Source organism: Mastigoproctus giganteus, chromosome 2 (genome assembly GCF_048544385.1).
Source record: "Mastigoproctus giganteus isolate SK-2022 chromosome 2, ASM4854438v1, whole genome shotgun sequence".
NCBI lineage: Eukaryota > Metazoa > Arthropoda > Arachnida > Uropygi > Thelyphonidae > Mastigoproctus > Mastigoproctus giganteus.
The window spans coordinates 172185295-172205192 of record NC_143576.1 but is presented as its reverse complement, the minus strand read 5'-3'; the positions used below and the strand labels follow the sequence as shown (position 1 = coordinate 172205192).

Sequence of the window (19898 nt, the reverse complement as noted above, 5' to 3'; positions counted from 1 at the left end):
TTGGACAGAAAACTTGTGTAGTCAGACAAATGTTAACTTATTGTGATTTTCTCATGTAGAGGATCTGTGTTCTCATTTTGAATTTAGAAACATTATATTTTAAATCAGAATATAAAATTTCTAAAATTTAATATTCTGACTTAAAATATAAAATTTCTAAAATTTAAAGCCAGAAATTCTCTAACCTGAGATTTATTCAGGAATGGCTGCATCCGGTTAAGATGTAATTAGAATAGTACTGATATGAAATAAACCCAGTAAGAGGACCATGGAATAAAAGCAAGCTTTGATCCTAAATCCTTCTTTGTATATGAATAGCTTTCTGATGATTAATATGGACAAATTACACTACTGTGGCTTTGTGAAAATTTCTGTTATGTGCATGCAGACAGTTTATGCCAAAACTATCAGTCTAAAACATAAACAGTTAAACAAGCTTATTATCTCTACTTTGGATGCTACTTTGGAGATCAAGACAGAAGTTGGGCAATGCATGTATGGCAGATATCATATTTTGTGTTATCTTTTTTAAATCAAAATGATAAATATATTTGATTTTTAATTGATACAATTTTTAGTTCAGATACACTTTACATCAAATAATCAGAGCAGTTCACAGGGATTAAACATTAGTCACTAATGTTTAATGATGACAATGAGGTCAGCACTGAGGTTTGGAGTGGTAGGGTTTATTGGCTGACAAGTAGTATCATCCAATGTGGAGGGTAATTGTTGTCATGGATAGATATGCATTTGTACCTAAAATGTCTATCCCATTTGTTTCCAACATTTGGAGTACTGGGAGGAACTGTGATGGTATGAATTAGTCACAGGGTTTTAGTCTGTGTACCTTTGAAAGCAGTGTGTGTGTGTGTGTGTGTGTGTGTGTGTGTGTGTGTGTGTGTGTGTGTGTGTGTGTGTGTGTGTGTGTGTGAGTGTATCTTGGTGCATAATGGAAGCTGTGATGTGTGTAGATGTCCTGCAAAATTAGGAGGGGAGAGATTACACCTGTTAAAAATGTAGTTGTAATCATGACCTTCATATCATTAATAGTTGTAGGTGACCTTGATAGATTTACTTGATACATATATATAGTGTTATAACTGCATTGGGATATAGGTTAAAGGTTATATTTTGTATTGGAATTTTATTGAACTTGAATAGAAATCATGACTCAGACCAGAGCAGCAAAGCAAAAGGCTCAAACTAGTGGAAGTGCTGTGGCTCAGGAGAGAACTGAGGGGGGGGGGCGGTTGTCCTCTGAATCACAGTCTTGTGGAGCAATCAGGAACGGGACATGATATTGCCAAGGGGAATGTCTTTGTGTGCGTGTGTGTGTGCGATGTAAGGTGTGCAAGGAAATCAGGCGTCAACTCGGCATTGTTATGGGCTTATATGAGAGCTTGAAGGACAGGGTGGATGCCCTCGAAGGATTTAAATTGTGGGGGCCCATCAAGCTCTCAGCTGCCCACATCAATGCCAGAGCTTGCACTTAAATATCACACAACACAGAGACAACCCCCAAGGCAGAATGCGCTAGTCCCAAAGGAACTAGTTGTTGTAGGTGACTCTATTGTCAGGGAAACGGGGAACATATTGTGCAAAAAGGATAGATGGAACAGGACCAGGGTATGTCTGCAAGGGGCAAAGGCTGATGACGTTGAAGGGCAGATATCATCCTTTAAGGGCACAAAGGGTGATATTGTTGTACATGTCGGCACTAATGATATTAAGAGTAGGAGCTGGCAGAATTACTTAACAAGTACAACACAATGCTGAAAAAAACCGTGAGTTAGGGTTGAATTTGAAAGTATCTGCAATTTTGCCCAGACACGATAGGAGGGAGTATATGATGAGAGCCTTATCAATCAATTCAGCCCTGGAGAGATTGTGCAAAGCTGAAGGGGTAGAATTTTATTCAGTCTGGTCTGTGCTTGTTAACAGGAGAGACTACTTCTACAGGGATGGGATACACTTAAACAGAAAGGGTGCAAGAATATTTGCTGATGTTATCGAGGCAGAGTTAGGTGGGTCGGAAAACTGCTAGCTTGGGGGGATACACGGACTAATAGATTAACAGTAGCCGCTGGCAGAAGTAAAAGTGATTCTTGCTACTTCTATTGAAATGCAATTGAGCAACAGCCTGGAAAGCAAGGCAATGGGAATTTCCAGGACTGCCGGGAGTCATAGTGGAACAAGTAAATACATGGGCTGTGTTAGGGTAACTAAGAGTAGAAACAGGTGCATGTATACTTGCATGTACATCAATGCTAGGAGTATAGTTATTAAATTTGATGAGCTTGAAGTGCTAGTCAAGGCATCAAAGGCAGATATTGTTGGGATATCAGAAACATGGTGTCGCACAGACATAAGCAGTGCAGAACTGGAATTTGGGGAGTACAATGTGTACAGAAAGGATAGACAGAACAGGAAGGGAGGAGGGGTTATGCTGTTAGTTAAGAAACATATAGAATCTAAGGAAGTGCATCCAATTGATGTGGTGGACAATGCAATGTTGAGTCTGTTTGGTGTGACATAAGCACTGGGAAAGAAAAAATGAGAGTGGGTGTGTGTTATAGGCCTAATGAATCCGATGAGTATAATGAGCAATTATTCAGAGAAATAGAGTGGGCCAGTAAATTAGAGTGTCTTATAATAGAGGGCGCTGACTCTATTTAAAAGTTACAGCTGACAGTTACAGGCTCCGCAAAAACGATAAGTGTTTGCCTTTTATTTACATGATTGTTGTTTTATATTGTACTTAATACGTAGTCATATAGTTATAGTTACGCTGGTTATTTTTTATTTTAATTTAGATAAAGAGTTTTTGTGGATTTTACTTACGATAGGTAAAACCGTTATTTTTGTTCGATTTTTGTAGCCATTGTTTTTGTATATAGGGAATTCAAAGTTTTTGTAGGGAATTCAAATTTTTTAATTGAGGTAGCTCTAACGCATAATTATATAGTAATACGCTTCACTGTTTCTATTTCATAGTTTCTATTCAAATACTACTGACATTTAATTTATTGATTTTATTAATTTAAACTACCATGCCCCGAACTAGAGCAGCAAAGCAACGGGCACAAAGTGGCAGGAGTGTTGTGACTCGGGGGAGAACTGAGGGGGGCGATTCTCCAACGCGTCCCAGCCTAAAAAAATGTGCAGCTTGTGAAATGTTTGCCGAACTCTCTGGAACGGAACATGATATTGCCATGGGGGATGTCTTTGTGTGTGCGCGATGTAAGGAGTGTAAGGAAATCAGGCGACAACTCAGCGTTGTTATGGGCCTATATGAGAGTTTGAAGGACAGGGTGGATGCCCTCGAAGGAAATAAATTGAGGGGCCCATCAAGCTCTCAGCTGCCCACATCAACGCCAGAGCTTGCACTTGGTCATCACGCAACACAGCGGCAACCCCCAAGGCAGAATGCGCTGGTCCCACAGGAACTATTAGTTGTTGGTGACTCTATTGTCAGGGAAACGGGGAACATGCTATGTAAAAAGGATAGGTGGAACAGGACCAGGGTATGTCTGCCAGGGGCAAAGGTTGATGACGTTGTAGAGCGGATATCATCTTTCAAGGGCACAAAAGGTGATATAGTTGTACACGTTGGCACTAATGATATTAAGAGTAGGAGACCAGCAGAATTACTTAACAAGTACAGGTCACTGTTGAAAAAAAGCCGTGAAATAGGGTTGAATTTGAAAGTGTCTGCAATTCTGCCCAGACACGATAGGAGGGAGTATATGATGAGAGCCTTGTCGATCAATTCGGCCCTGGAAAGATTGTGCAAGGCTCAAGGGGTAGAATTTTTTTCAGCCTGGACTGTACTTGTTAACAGGAGAGATTGCTTCTACAGGGATGGGATACACTTAAATAGAAAGGGTGCAAGAATATTTGCTGATGCTATCGAGGCAGTGTTAGGTGGGTCGGAAAACTGCTAGCTTGGGGGGATACAAAGACTAATAGTTTAACAGTAACCGCAGGCAGAGGTGAAGGTGATTCTTGCACAACTTCTATTAGAATAAGAAGCGACCTGGAGCGAGGGGTGTTGGGGGTTTCAGGGACGGATGGCAGTCATCCTGGAATAGTTGGGTATATGGGATGTGTTAGGGTAACGAGGAATAGGCATAGGAGCATGTATGCTTGCATGTATACCAATGCTAGAAGTATAGTAAATAAATTTGATGAATTTGAAGTGTTGGTCAAGACATCAAAGGCGGATATTGTTGGGATAGCAGAGACGTGGTGTCACAAAGATATAAGGAATGCAGAACTGGAATTTGGGGAGTACAATGTGTACAGAAAGGATAGACAGGACAGAAAGGGAGGAGGTGTTATGCTGTTAATTAAGAAAAACATAAAATCAAAAGAAGTGCATCCAGTTGATATAGATGGACAGTGCACTGTTGAGTCAGTTTGGTGTAACATAAGCACTGCAAAAGCAAAAATAAGAGTAGGAGTGTGTTATAGGCCTAATGACTCGAATGAGTACAATGAACAATTGTACAGAGAAATAGAGTGGGCCAGTAAATCAGAATGTCTTATAATGGGGGATTTTAACTTCCCAGATATTGACTGGAACTTGTGGGTTGGTCACTCACACACTAGTCAGACTTTTGTGGATTTATTGGATGATTGTTTTCTGCAGCAGCATGTTCGAGAGGCAACCAGAGAAAGTAATACTCTTGATCTGGTTATCAGCAGTGATCATTCGTGTATTAAGAATTTGCAGATAAAGGAACCACTAGGTGGCAGTGATCACAGTGTGCTGAAGTGGGATTTACTCAAAGAGGTAACTACCGTCAGGGGTAAAGGAAAGGGTTTTTGCTTCCGTAAAGGGGAGTACAGTGGTCTCAGACAGTTTTTAAATTCTGTACAGTGGGATCGACTGACGATGTTACAAACAGTAAATTCTAAGTGGGAAGCATTCAAGGAATTAATCGTGGAAGCTACTAGACTTTTCATACCGATGAAGAAATATTGTTCAAGGTTTAGGCCTAAATGGTTATCAAATGAACTAATGAGACTCGTGACAGAGAAGAAAAATGCATGGGATGCATATAAATTATCAGGCGACGCAGAAGCCTGTAGCAGATATAAGCTAGTCTGTAATCAGGTCACAAAGGAGGTTCGGCAGGCAAAGGCAGATTACGAGAAATCTTTGGCAAAAGATGCTAAGAAAAACAGCAAGGATTTCTTTACTTATATAAGCTCTAAAAGGAAGGGGCTGAATATGATTGGTCCACTTGACATCGATGGTTCGACTGTTGATGATCCTGCTCAGATAGCAAACAAACTGAATGAGTATTTTGCATCTACATTCACACGTGAGGAATCATTACAGTTTGAAAATGGAAGAAGGTTATCAAATTGTAGCAGTGTGCTTAATGATTTTGTAATAACTGAGAGCAAAGTGGAGGAGAAATTTTTGAAGGTAAACATAAGAAAGGCACCTGGGGCGGATGGGATCTATCCAGTTATATTAAAGGAGGCGGCAAAGCAACTAAGCAAACCCTTAGCCATAATTATGAGAGCATCCTTGGATTCAGGGGAGGTTCCCACGGACTGGAGATGTGCAAATGTATCCCCAATTCACAAAGGAGGTTCGAAGGGTGACACGAATAATTACAGACCAGTTAGTTTAACTTCTGTTCCGGGTAAAATAATGGAGTCACTGGTTAAAGATGCATTGCAGGATCATCTAGACAAGACTGCAGCAATAATTCAGACACAGCATGGGTTTGTTAAGGGAAAGTCTTGTCTGACAAATTTGATTGGTTATTATGATGTGGTCACAAAGGAACTGGATGCAAAAAATAATTTTGATATCATATACTTGGATTTCAGGAAAGCTTTTGACACTGTTGCGCATGGAAGACTACTGTACAAATTGGAGCAGAATGGTATTAACGGTAAGTTGCTACAATGGATAAAAGGATGGTTAAGTGGGAGAAGACAGAGGGTGGTAATCAATGGGTGCTGCTCTTCGTGGACTAATGTTATTAGTGGAGTCCCACAGGGTTCGGTGTTGGGTCCACTGTTGTTTTGTATATTTATCAATGATATTGATGAAGGTATATCAGGCTTAATGTCGAAGTTTGCAGATGACACGAAGGTTGGCAGGGTTGTTAATGACAGTAATGGCAGTGTGCTACTGCAACAGGATCTAGATAATTTGGGCAGATGGGCTAAGAAGTGGCAACTGAAGTTTAACCTTGACAAATGCAAAGTACTGCATATGGGTAGACGTAACCCCAGAGAAACGTACCAACTGTGTGGTACTACACTTAAGGTGGTAGAAAATGAAAAAGACCTGGGAGTAATTGTGCAGTCAGATATGAAGTTTTCTGAGCAATGTAGACAGGCTGCTAGGGCAGGTCATGGGGTTTTGTCAATGATATATAGGAATTTTGCTAGCAGGGAAAAGGAGGTGATTGTCCCTCTGTATAAGGCAATGGTCAGGCCACGCCTTGAGTACTGCGTACAGGTCTGGAGGCCTCATTTTAGGAAGGATGTAGATTTGCTTGAGCGTGTACAGAGAAGAGCAACACGATTGGTGAGGGGAATGAAGGGATCCTCTTACCAAGAGAGGCTTAAGTTCTGCAAATTGCAGTGGCTGGAGACTAGGCACCTGCGCGGTGATCTGATTGAGTTCTATAAGGCCTTGAATGGGTTGAGCACGCTGAATTCTGATGGGATCCTCCCACTTGTTCAGAATACGAACCTACGGGGACATAAGTTCAAATTAAGAAAGGATAGATGTAGAATAGATGTGCGGAAATTTGCCTTTAGCCAGCGGGTGGTTAATTGCTGGAACAAACTTCCATCTGTCGTTGTGGAAGTTGATAGGTTAAATAAATTTAAGGAGGAACTGGACAGGCAATTGGAGGGTATGGTGTGATATTTTTTTTTTTTTTTTTGGCTGATGCTGCATAAGCTCCTACACTTGCTTTCTTGCATCAAGTGCCACTACTACTACTACTACTACTACTACTACTATTTTAATTTCCCGGATATTAAGTGGAATTTGTGGGTTGGTCATTCACACACTAGCAAGGCTTTTGTGGATTTATTAGATGATTGTTTTCTACAGCAGCATGTTCGGGAGGCAACTACAGGGAGTAATACTCTTGATTCTTCATGCATTAAGAATCTGCAGATAGAGGAACCACTAGGTGGCAGTGATCACAGTGTGCTGAAGTGGGATTTACTCAAAGAGGTAACTACCATTAGAGGTAAAGGGAAGGGTTATTGCTTTCGTAAAGGCGACTACGGTGGTCTGAGACAGAATTTAAAACCTATACGGTGTAACCAACTGATGACGTTAGCAACAGCAAATTCAAAATGGGAAGCATTCAAAGAATTAATCTTGGAAGCTACTAGGCTTTTCATACCTACAAAGAAATATTGTTCAAGATTTAGGTCTAAGTGGATGTCAGATGAACTAATTAGACATGTGACAGAGAAGAAATATGCATGGGTTACATATAAATTAATATGTGACACAGAAGCCTATGATAGATAAGCTGGTCTGTAACCAAGTTACAAAGGAGGTTAGGCAGGCAAAGGCAGATTACGAGAAATCTTTGGCAAAGGATGCAAAGAAAAACAGCAAAGAGTTCTTTACTTATGTAAACTCTAGAAGGAAGGTGATGAATCAGATTGGTCCACTTGTTATCGATGGTTCAACTGTTGATGATCCTGCTCAGATAGCTAGCAAACTAAATGAATATTTTGCATCGACATTCACACATGAGGAGTTATTCAGCGAGAGGAATACCAGAGGTGAGTTAAACTCTGGCAGTAAGCTAGATAATCTTGTAATAACTGAGAGTAAAGTGGAGCAGAAATTGTTGAAGATAAACACAAGAAAGGCACCAGGGGTGGATGGAATCTATCCAGTTATATTAAAGGCGGGGGCAAAGAAAGTAAGCAAACCCTTAGCCATAATTATGAGAGTTCTATGGACTCAGGGGAGGTACCCATGGTCTGGAGTTGTGCCAATGTAACCCCAATCCACAAAGGAGGATCAAAGGGAGACAGGTAATTACAGACCTGTTAGTTTAACTTCTGTTCCAGGGAAATTAATGGAGGCACTGGTTAAAGAAGCATTGCAGGATCATCGAGACAAGACTTCAGTTATAGATCGGACACAGCATGGGTTTGTTAAAGGGAAGTCTTGTCTGACTAATTTGATTGGATACTATGATGTAGTCACAAAGGAACTGAATGCAAAGTATAACTTTGATATTATATACAGTCCATTCCAGTTATTTGAGACACTAGTGCAGTTTGGCCTGATTAATTGGTTGCCCCAATTATCGAAAGTTTCACATAAATAGTTAAAAATACAATGTACTCCCCCCCCCTTTACAATTGGTTCACTGTACAATCAAATTACGTTATGACGAACTCATCATAGTAAAGTACCGTTCACTATACGATGTGCAGTACGTGCCGGTCATTGTGATTACGTTTGTGCATTGAATTTTAATTCTATTAAACAGCGATTCTAATTAGCGAAAATAGGAGGAATATTATCCACAGGCTATAAAAGCAAAGATATATTAAGCACAAATTTACCCTTTATTATCTTACCAATTAAATGATACGTGAAAATCGGAAGAATATATGTGATAATCGGAATAATTAATACATACTGTAATATGTACATACGAACTAGTTGACCTTTCTGTTCACTGACATTTGTGGGTAGGGTTAAAATTTAAAACAGTAAAAAGATAAGCAATCAATAACAAAGAACACGGAACACACAAATTGCAAGTAACACAATACGCGCAAGTGAGAACAATGTAATGAGTTACAAAGCTTTAAAAATAGGAATGAAGAGAAGATTCTGAAAATTAATTTTTTTATATGATTGAAGATTTCATGGAAGTGTAAACACATTTCACCATAAAAACCCACAGAATTCCAGCTGTTGGTGTTATCGCAAATTCAGAAAGATAAGAGTTTACTGTCCATTTATGATAGATTTCACTAACAGAAAAGCTCAATAAACAGGTGGCTGCTTATTGTTTTTATTGTTTTATGGTTGTGATCTCCAGAATTTCGACCGAACCACGTGGTACCATCGGAGACAATCGTAGGGTAATCTCCAGTGCTGCGGTCTCCTACCCCGAGTAAACGGCATGCTGTCCCAATTAAGCGAAGTAAACCCTGGCTATATTCTCGATTGGTTTCGTTTTTTAAAGATTTTCCCCAAATAAACAGCTGCCCCGATTAACCGGTGGCCCAAATAACCGGAATCCACTGTATTTGGATCTTAGAAAAGCCTTTGATACTGTTGCACATGGAAGACTGCTGAACAAATTGGAGCAGTGTGGCATTGGAGGTAAATTGCTGCTATGGATAAAGGGATGGTTGAGTGGGAGAAGACAGAGAGTGGTATTCAGTGGACACTGCTCTTCGTGGACTAATGTTATTAGTGGAATCCCTCAGGGTTCAGTGTTGGGTCCATTGTTGTTTTCTGTATTTATAAATGATATCGATGATGGTATATCAGGCTTAATGTCAAAGTTTGCAGACTATATGAAGGTTGGCAGAGTTGTTAATGACACTAATGACAGTACACTGCTGCAACAGGATCTAGAAAAGTTGAGCAGATGGGCTGAGAGATGGCAAATGAAGTTTATCATTGACAAATGTAAAGTACTACATACGGGAAGCAGTAAACCCAGAGTAATGTATCAACTGTGGTTCCACACTGACAGTGGTAGAGAATGAAAAGGACCTGGGGGTAATTGTGCAGACAGATATGAAGTTTTTTGAGCAGTGCAGATGGTCTGCAAGAGTAGCTCATGGCGTCTTGTCAATGATATACAGGAATTTTTCTAGCAGGGATAAGGAGATGATTATCCCTTTGTATAAGGCAATGGTCAGACCACACCTTGAGTACTGTATACAGGTCAGGAGGCCTCATTTTAAGAAGGATGTAGAGCTGTTGGAACGAGTACAGAGAAGAGCAACAAGATTAGCGAATGGAACAAAGGGTTCCTCTTACGAAGAAAGGCTTAAGGCAAATTACAGTGTCTGGAGACTAGGCACCTGCGAGGTGATCTGATTGAGGTGTATAATGCCTTGAATGGTTTGAGCATGCTCAATGCTGATGGGATTCTTCCTCTTGCTCAGAATAATCGCTTGAGAGGGCATAAATTCAAATTGAGGGAAGATGGCTGTAGGATAGATGTGCGGAAGTTTGCCTTTAGCCAGAGGGTGGTTGATTGCTGGAACAAACTTCCATCTGTCGTTGTGGAAGTTGATAGCTTAAACAGATTCAAGGCAGAACTTGACAAACATTTGGAGCGAGTGGATGGGTGAAATAAGCGGTTTTTTTTTTTTTTTTTTGGCTGATTCTATATAAGCTTGCTTTCTTGCATCATGTGCTCATGTGCCTTTGCTAATGCTAATGATCACCATTTCAGTAGCCAGCATTTGTGAAGGGAGATGATTCTAGCATGTTATTCATTTCAGGAGCTAGTATTCTTCTGCATAACTCTTTTCTTTTAATGTTGGAGACAACTTTAATGATTGCAGACACTCAAGTTTCAGCTGTATACTGCAGAGAAGGGTAGATTAAGGCCTGGATGCTTTCATTTTGGTGTGTAAATCATTAACTATATAATATTGGTGGTTGTTTTATTTTATTTTTTTTGTTAGTTGTTGGCGCATCGGCTTCTGTGGCCATAATGCACCTCCCAAAGTTTTTGCATTTACTCTGATCCAAGCCCGAGGCGGGATCTGAACCCGCGACATTTGGGTTGCCACAGGCAGGAACTTTACCCACCCGACTAGCTTAGTCGGCATAATATTGGTGTAAATACAGCTTAGTTATCGCATCTCCCTGTAGAACCCCAGCATTTATTTTCCTGGTGAAGGTTATATTGTTGTGTTAAAGGATTGCAGCTCTATTCTTCTTCTTCTTCTTCTTGGTCCTTAGCTGGCAGCTGGGGGAGGCGGTTGGCCACGCAACCAGTATGCTGCTGTAGGTGCCGCAGGGTTTCGGACTTTCTCTGTGATGTTCTTCCATACTTTACGATCCGATTTAATAGAGCTTTGCAGCTCTATTAAAATCATCAAGAAAAATTAACTCACTGTTAGGAAAGTAGGACTGGAGAAAAAAGTAAAGTTTCAAAGAGAGGAAGTCAGGGTTCCAAGCGATTAGTGGAGTAAATCATTAATATAAAGCAGATGATGTCTGGAATGCCATCTGAGGCTTCTTTATTAGAGGCTGATTTTATTTAACAAGGTTTCTAGGTAGTTGTAGAAGCAAAGCTTGGAGTCAAGGTAACTTCCAAGTCTCTGTGGCTGCTTATGACTTGGGTGAGCTCAACTCAGAGAGAGAAAGATAGCAAGGTCTTGTTATTGGTTTTAGCAAGAAAAGTATCAAGATTGGTTTGTCTTGGTTAAGCATCAGCCCAGTTGTTCAGGTAGTCAGAAAGCTGCATGGTGTTATTGCTAATGAATCATCACCACAAGATCAGCTCCAGATGGAATAGGGGTTAGTAACTTAACATCATGTGCATACATTAGTACATCTTGTCTACCCACAATAAATGCATTAGTGTTAAAAACAGTAGCTCAGTTATGCATCTAACTGTAGAATCCCCAGCATTTATTTTCCTGGTGAAGGTTACATTGTTGTGTTAAAGGATTGCAGCTCTATTAAAATCACCAAGGAAAATTACCTCATTGTTAGAAAAGTAGGACTGCAGAAAAAAAAGTTAAGTTTCAAAGAGTTCCAAGTGATTAGTGGAGCTGGAAGAACGATAGAGGCAACAGATGAATTTGACAATATGGGACAGAGAGATTTTGAGCCAGAGAAGATCAAAAAAAGGAGATTCCAAATTACTAAGTATCTGACAGGGAATATCAGAATGGACATATGCAGAAATAACATATTTCAAGCAAAATGATCTGTACAATGAATAATTAGGACAACTGAGATGAGCAGTGGTTGAATCAACCAAAAATTGGGAGTCTGTCAGAAAAAAAGGATAAGGGGTTTAGCAGACTGGAATATGGAAAGTGGAAAGGGACATCAATGAGATCGGAATTGAGACCACATATATTGGTAAAATGAACGAGGAAGTGTTTTGGAAGTTTAGATTGTTTTGCAGATAAGTTTGACTATTCACGATGTATTCAAAGGTAGAGAGGGCATGTATGAAGTAACGAAGTCTTTGGATATGGCGCATCCAAATGGCAAGAATATATTAGTACATATGGCAAGAATATATTCAGCTTCTTTACATAACATGGCCTCAACAATACCATCCACATACACACTACTCACTCTCTCCAGTCACTATCTGGTAGAGTAGAGGCAGCGAGATTATATACTAGCTGATCTGGAAGCCTCCTAGAGAATTAGCTCAGCAAGTGTACTATCTAGTGGTAAGTTGCAAACACCATTTTAGAGCTGTACACCTCCACAATATAGGAGATGCCTGATGGTGTATGATATATTAAGACTATAATGCATTTAGGGCTTATGCCTCAGGCTGCAAGAAAGTCTAGACTATGTATGAGTTAAGTGCAAATGCATCATTAATACATAGCCAATTCTAAATTAGCAAAATATTTGCAAAGGCAGCATCATTTTAAGTCATATTTCATATTGTGAATATCATCACAACAAGTTGCCATGATATCAGGCATCTCTCATATTGTGCGGTTATACTTCATAACTGTTTTGTCATCATCGCATCACTCGGGTACCTACCCACCCACCGAAGAAGGGCCAAATAGCCCTAAAATGGTGCAGTCTGGGTGGTGGTGGTATCCACTGAGAATAAATAACGTCAGTCTTCTCCTTTAGGTGAAGCGTTACTTATTCGAAGTAGTGCAATATCATGGCAACTCGTTGTGAAGGTATTCACAATATGAGATATGACTTAAACGATGCCGCCTTTGCAAATATTTTGCTAATTTAGAATTGGCTGTATATTAATGATGCATTTGCACTTAACTCATACATAGTCTAGGCTTTCTTGCAGCCTGAGGCATAAGCCCTAAATGCATTACAATCCTAAAACTTTAATAAGGGCACTGACCAATCCAGAATCTCACAAGGCAATAATTATACCTGAGGAGTATTCCTGTTATGAGTACAGTCCGATAAATTGAGCGTTTTCTTCTCGCAGATTCAGGAAAGGACCAGTCCAACCCACAGCACATCCTGGTATTTGTTAGTGAATATCACTGAACATGGAGTGAACATATGAAGGAATTATTTATGGACGGCACTTTTTTTTTTTTTTTGCTCTCTCTCATCCTCTTTTTTCTTAAATTTTCGTCATACTAGCTAGAAATGATGGAGGTGCAGTTTTTCCTATATTGTTTTGTTTTCTGCCAGATAAAAGAGGTGAAACACTTATAAAATTATTTAACATGATATGTGAACTTTGGCCTCAACTGAATCCAGAGAGCATAAATGTGGATTACAAACTTGCAATCCATCAAGCTATTTGTAGTTTCCAGAAGTAAACATTAATGGTCACTTAATTAAAAATCTTTAGAAACACTTGGCATCATGTCGTCTTCTAGGAAGATGAAATAAGGATATCGACTTTGCATTACATTCAAAATTGATCACATCTATTGCATTTGTTCCCCAAGAAGACATTATTTACCAGAAGAGTTTGAACCAATTTTAGAATGGTTTTACCAATACGTATACAGGATGTCTCAGAAACAATGATACCAGAATTGCACCAACATTTACCTCTAATATTTGGTCCGTATATCAGCGAACATTAAATGAAAGCGATAGAACAAACAATTTTGCTGAAGTTTGCCATTGCAAACCACAGTTAGCTTTTGGTAGTAGTATTACTCACCCTACTTTGTGGATTTTTATAGATAAATTAAGGAAAATTCAAATAACTTACAATATAGATTTCAAAAGAATTACTGCCAGCCATGAACGTCCATGGAAACGAACAAGCTATGAAGAAGCTGACCACAGAATTTTAAATAAGATCAATAACTATAAATGGCAAAGTAAAGAATTTGCAGTTTTATAGTTTATTTTCTAGGTTATTAAAAAAAATTCAAAGATGTATACTTAACTACACAATAAATTCAGTTCTAATAAACGTGTGTTTTTAATAAATAACATATTGCACTAATATATCTGACAACAAATTTATAACACTAAATGAAAACGTATATAATTTTCTTTTCAAAATAAGTTTTGTTGCTGACTTTACAGACACCGAGTTGTTGCGTACTCGTTTCAGTACCACCATGCTCTTATCATGCGATCAGAAACTGTCGTCTCAGTCTACATCACAAGATAAGTCGTTGTCTCCTCAAATGCATCTTCAATTCTGTTGCAATAATTCTTTAATACTGGGTGATTTGTTCTCAGTTAAAGGGTTCTCTGTTAGATTCCTACTTTTTGAGAAGTATTAGTGTCGTGTTAGATTAATATGCCTCATAATTGTGTGAATAGTCTGGATGACTTCTGTTACGTATGTGGAGAAGTCACGTTAACTTCAAGAAAATGTCCCTTAACTCGAGCCATAAAAAAGGCCTACTTCTTGTACTTTGTAAAGTAGGCGGCCAGATGTTTGTTATTTGGTTTTTAGGAGCATTAGCAACTAAGGCCATATTGCTCCGGGGATATGCGATGGTCATTCCCCGACCTTTCCGCATCCTCGTATTTGGTGGTGACGGGCTCGAACCCTGGTCTAATCAAGAAGCGTGTGCTACGCACTGCTGCTCCTTTCCACCTGGATACAGAGGTGCCTAGGTGGCCAGAACAAGAACTGAACTCCACACATATGCCACACTGCCTGTTCATCAAAACTAAATGCATGCCGACCAGGCTAGTCAGGTGGGTAAAGTGCCTGCCTGGCAACCCAAAGGTCGCGGGTTCAAATCCTGCCTTGGGCTTGGATCAGAGTAAAACGCAAAAACTTTGGGAGGTGCATTATGGCCACAGAAGCCGATGTGCCAACAACTAATAAAAAAAAAAAAAAAAACCACTAAATGCGTGGGTAAATCGAAAGGGATGTTTTATGCCTTTCACAGTGCCCATGATGTGGAGGGAGCCAACAAATCATGTCACATGCTGTTACTTCTGTATGGTGCCTCCTATTAGAAAAGGGATGACAATGAAGAAAAAGTGGACAGTCACATACCCAAATATATCATCTGCAATTCATCGCGTGCCTCAGGGTGAAGTACTACCTATTCCTGACACACTCAACCATTTTTCTGTACACTCTGATGAAGATACTGATGAACATCAACTTAATATATATGACGAAGTACAGCAGCTGTCTACATCAAGGGATCCACCGTTTTCTCTAAACATTTATCCTTACGAACCACATAAGATCACAGATAATGAGCTTAATGATCCCTATCAGGGATCTCGAACTGCCGAAAAATAAGGCAGAACTTTAGGCCTCAAGGTTAAAATAGTGAAATCTTAGCCAGATCATTCTGTGAAAGTGACAACATTTCACACTTGAAATAAAGACTATGATAAATTCTATCTAACAGAAGGTGAACTAACAGTTTGTAAGGACGTTGATGGTCTAATAGCAGCAATTATCATGAGGCATGTTCCCAAAGAATGAGACTATTTATAGATGCTTCTAAGGTTAGCCTTAAGGTTGTGTTATTACACAATGGAAATATGCTGCCTTCAATACCCTTGTGTATACTGTCCACAAAAAAAAAAAAAAAAAAAAAAACACCATACGCGAACACGGAGAACATCCAGTTAGGTGTACACCATCAGAAGTATGAGTGGCAGATATGTGGTGATTTTAAGGTAATCGCCATTTTATTAGGACTACAAAAGGGTTAAACTGGTATTGTTGCTTTCTCTGCGAGTGGGATAGTAGTGCCAAGGATATGCACTACGAGAAGAGGAGTTGGCCTCAATGAAAATCATTAACACCTGGAATGAAGAAAACGTAGCATTTCAATCTCTGGTAGAACCAAATAAAGTTTTGCTTTCACCACTCCACATCAAACTGGGGCTCATGAAAAATTTCCTGAAGCCTTTGGAAGTGAACAGTCCTGCATGCACATACTTGCAAGAGAAATTCCCAAGACTTAGTACATAGAAGATTAAATCAGGCATTTTCATTGGTCCACAAATAAGGCAACTTTCCAAAGACGAACAGTTTGAATGTGTCCTTAGTGATAGGGAGAAATCAGTATGGAAAGCCCTTTAAAATGTTTCAACTGGTTTTTTAGGAAATGTTAAAGCCGGCAACTACAGGCAGCTTGTGGAAGACCTCAATACTTCTTACACTCACACCTGGATTTCTTCCCATCAAATTGTTGTGCCATCAGCGACGAACATGGTGAACACTTCTATCAAGACATCACAGCAATGAAACAAAGATACAAAAGCAAATGGAAGTGATGCCATGTTAGCTGATTATTGTTGGATGGTATAAAAATAAAAAAACTATTTTTTTTCAAAAACATTTCCGTGTTTGAAGGTTTAGCACCCCAAAACCTATAAAGGATACCTCCTGGAAGAAGAAGAACAAGACCTAGGAGGACATGGATGGATGGAGTACTGGAGTGTATGACAGCCCAAAGTTTAACTGACCAAGACACCCTGAACCACACTTTATGGTGGGAAAAAATTCCTACCAAAAAATAATTTGTAGGCTGAGGAAATCCATTGTAAATGAAACACTCCTTTTGAAGAAGAAATCTACAAAGTAAACTTACTTTCATGCCCGTAACAAGATGTGACCCAAATTTTGTTCAGTGTTATGGAAAACTTTTCTTGTGAGAGAAGCTGGAATTCAGGTCATGGGTTTACTATGCTCTAGATCTTGGTGGGACAGTTATTGTTTTACAGCAGCAAATGATGCTACTAGTTCAGCCATCTGGATAATATGCCAACTAGTAAGTCAACTTGCATAGGCTAAGTACATTCCACATATTTCTCATGGTTAAACATTTATTGATAGCGAGGAACTTTGCAAGGCTAATGTTGTAGTCTTCTTATTGCTTGGCATACTGAATTCAGAATTGGAGAATTGGTACAGAAGAAACTAACTGCATATTTCTGACAAACACCCATAGCGGATCCAGAAATTTTTTCTGGGGTGGGGCACAAGTTCTTGTGTCAATTATGATAGAGTATCTAGGTGCTGTGTGTACAAGGTATAATGCATTATTTTTTACATATCAGCAGAATCACAAAGATCAGGAAATTGTAGTAAAAAAAAATTCAGAATCCTTTTAACTCTCATTTTTACATAAAGAGTTACACCATAAAATGTGCTACATAATTCACTGTTATTTCACTTATGGGGTTTCAAAAGTAGTTTAAGTTCAGTCTCCTGCTAAATTTTTGGCAGATTTATAGCATCTCGCCTGCCGTGAAAAGAATGTTCCTGTTTATGTTCATCATTGCTAAGCCAGTGAACCGATGTTCTGTCATAGTGCTGTTAAGGTAAGTTTTAATGCGACACAACTCCAAAAATGACCTTTCTGCTGTGTAGAATCGATATGAGTTGCAGAATGATCTTGATGTTTGGGACAAAAGACAAGCTTCTGGAGGCTTCTGCTGGAGAGTCTACTTTGTGGTGTTGTGTTTTTCATAACTGATTCCAGATCATCAGTTCCACTTCCAAAGCTGGAAAACAGGGCAAGTCATTTTTTGTACATTTCAGCACTCTTCAACACTTCTTCTGTGGACCTCTCACAAAAGTATTTCAGTATCAACTTCTGTAGATGGCCGACAACTTGAAGGTGCATTTTGAGGAATCCAGATGGTCCCCTGAAAATATTCTTCACATCCACAACTGAACTAGGGAATTCAGTTATTACTTCTACTGCTCAGTTTACTGGGAACTTTAAGCTCAGTGCCAGTCTTATTGGCAAGTTCTTTTGTGAAAACACTGTGTTTTCACTAAAGAACACTATGAAAAGCAGTAAAAACATCATGGAACTGCTTAGAACTGTTTTGGCAAAGGTCTTTCAAGCTTTCACATACTGCTTCTATAATTTGCATGACTAGGAATAGGTTGACCTGCTTGTCTTGCAGTTGTTGAGCAAGTGGAAACATTATTTCTTGAACTTTGACCAGTATGTGCTCGAAGAAATTAATATGAGGGGGCCCATCAAGATCTAAGCTGCCCAACTCAATGCCAGAGCTCACTCCTGTGCATCAGGCAATACAGCAGCAATCTCCAAGACAGAATTCACTGGTCCCACAGGAGCTATTTATTGTTGGTGACTCTATTGTCAAGGTTATTCAAAATGAAATCTGGGGTTTCAAACAATTCCTGTACACACACGAGCAGACATAGGAAGAAAGAAATATTTCCAGAATGCAAGTATAGTAATGAAGTTTTTTTACATACCTAATAAATGTTCAATATGAGAGCCTTTAATGAAATCGCACTGAAATCGCCCATTCTGCTTATTCACTTTCCCAGACAAATGGAAGGTTGATTCATCAGAAAAAAATCACTCTGTCAGCAAAGTGGCGTTGCACAACGGTAACAGATTTACTTACATGAAACTCCAACACAGTAAAAGCATTCTCATTACAATCTGAAGCCATGTCGCAACAGAGCAGAACTAGCATCACAGGCAAACGAACGACTGCACGGCGGTATACGTCCAATGCCATCTGGTGGTTAGCCGTGCAGCATACTGAACATTGCGAGCGTGTGAACGAAACTTGAGATATTAAGCGTTCTTTCGAGATGGCTACAAATGATTATGACACATGCGCTTTCCCAAAAAAAAATTCTGAAACCCCGGACTTCATTTTGAATAACCCTGCATTATGCAAAAAAGATAGGTGGAACAGGACCAGGGTATGTCTGCCAGGGACAAAAGTTGATGATGTAGAGCAGATATCATCTTTTAAGGGCACAAAAGGTGATATTGTTGTACATGTGGGCACTAATGACATTAAGAGTGAGAGGTCTGCAGATTTACTTAACAAGTACAGGTCAATGTTGAAAAAAAAAGTTGTGAGTTAAGGTTAAATATGAAAGTGTCTGCAATTCTGCCCAGAGACAATAGGAGGGAATATATGACAAGAGCCTTGTCAATCAACTTGGCCCTGGAGAGAGATTGTGCAAGGCTCATGGAGTAGAATTTTTTTCAGCGTGATCTGTGCTTGTTAACAGGAGAGACTGCTTCTAAAGGGATGGGGTACGCTTAAATAGAAAGGGTGCAAGAATATTTGCTGATGCTATCGAGGCAGTGTTAGGTGAGTTGGAAGACTGCTAACTTGGGGGGGGGGGGATGCACAGAATAAAAGATTAACAGTGGCCGCAGGCAGAGGCAAAAGTGATTCTTGCATTGCTTCTATTAGAATGAGCAGCGGCCTGGAAAGCAAGGTTCTGGGGATTTCTAGGACTGCAGGGAATCAATATGGAACAAATAAATACATGGGCTGTGTTAGGGTAACTAAGAGTAGGAACATGTGCATGTATATTTTCATGTACACCAACACCAGAAGTATAGTTAATAAATTTGATGAGTTTGAAGTGCTGGTAGCGACATCAAAGGCAGATATTATTGGGATATCAGAGACATGGTGTCACACAGATATTAGCAGTACAGAATTGGAATTTGGGGAGTACAATGTGTAGAGAAAGGATAGGCAGGACAGGAAGGAAAGAGGGGTTATGCTATTAACTAAGAAACACAAAATCTAAGGAAGTGCGTCCAATTAACATTGGTGGACAATGCAACATTGAGTCAGTGTGGTGTGACATAAGCACTGGGAAAGGAAATATGAGTAGGTGTGTGTGTTATAGGCCTAATGACTGATGAGCATAATGAACAATTGTGCTCAGAAATAGACTGGCCAGTAAATCAGAATGTTGTATAATGAGGCCTGATGTAGCTGAATGGTC

The 19898-nt window shown here is 39.5% G+C and overlaps 1 protein-coding gene across 1 annotated transcript in view; it reads right to left on the bottom strand.

The window, feature by feature from the left end:
* Window positions 1-19898, bottom strand: part of melt (ventricular zone expressed PH domain-containing protein melted) — a 283797-nt gene that overhangs the window by 64599 nt on the left and 199300 nt on the right. The gene's annotated exons all lie outside the window — the stretch shown is intronic.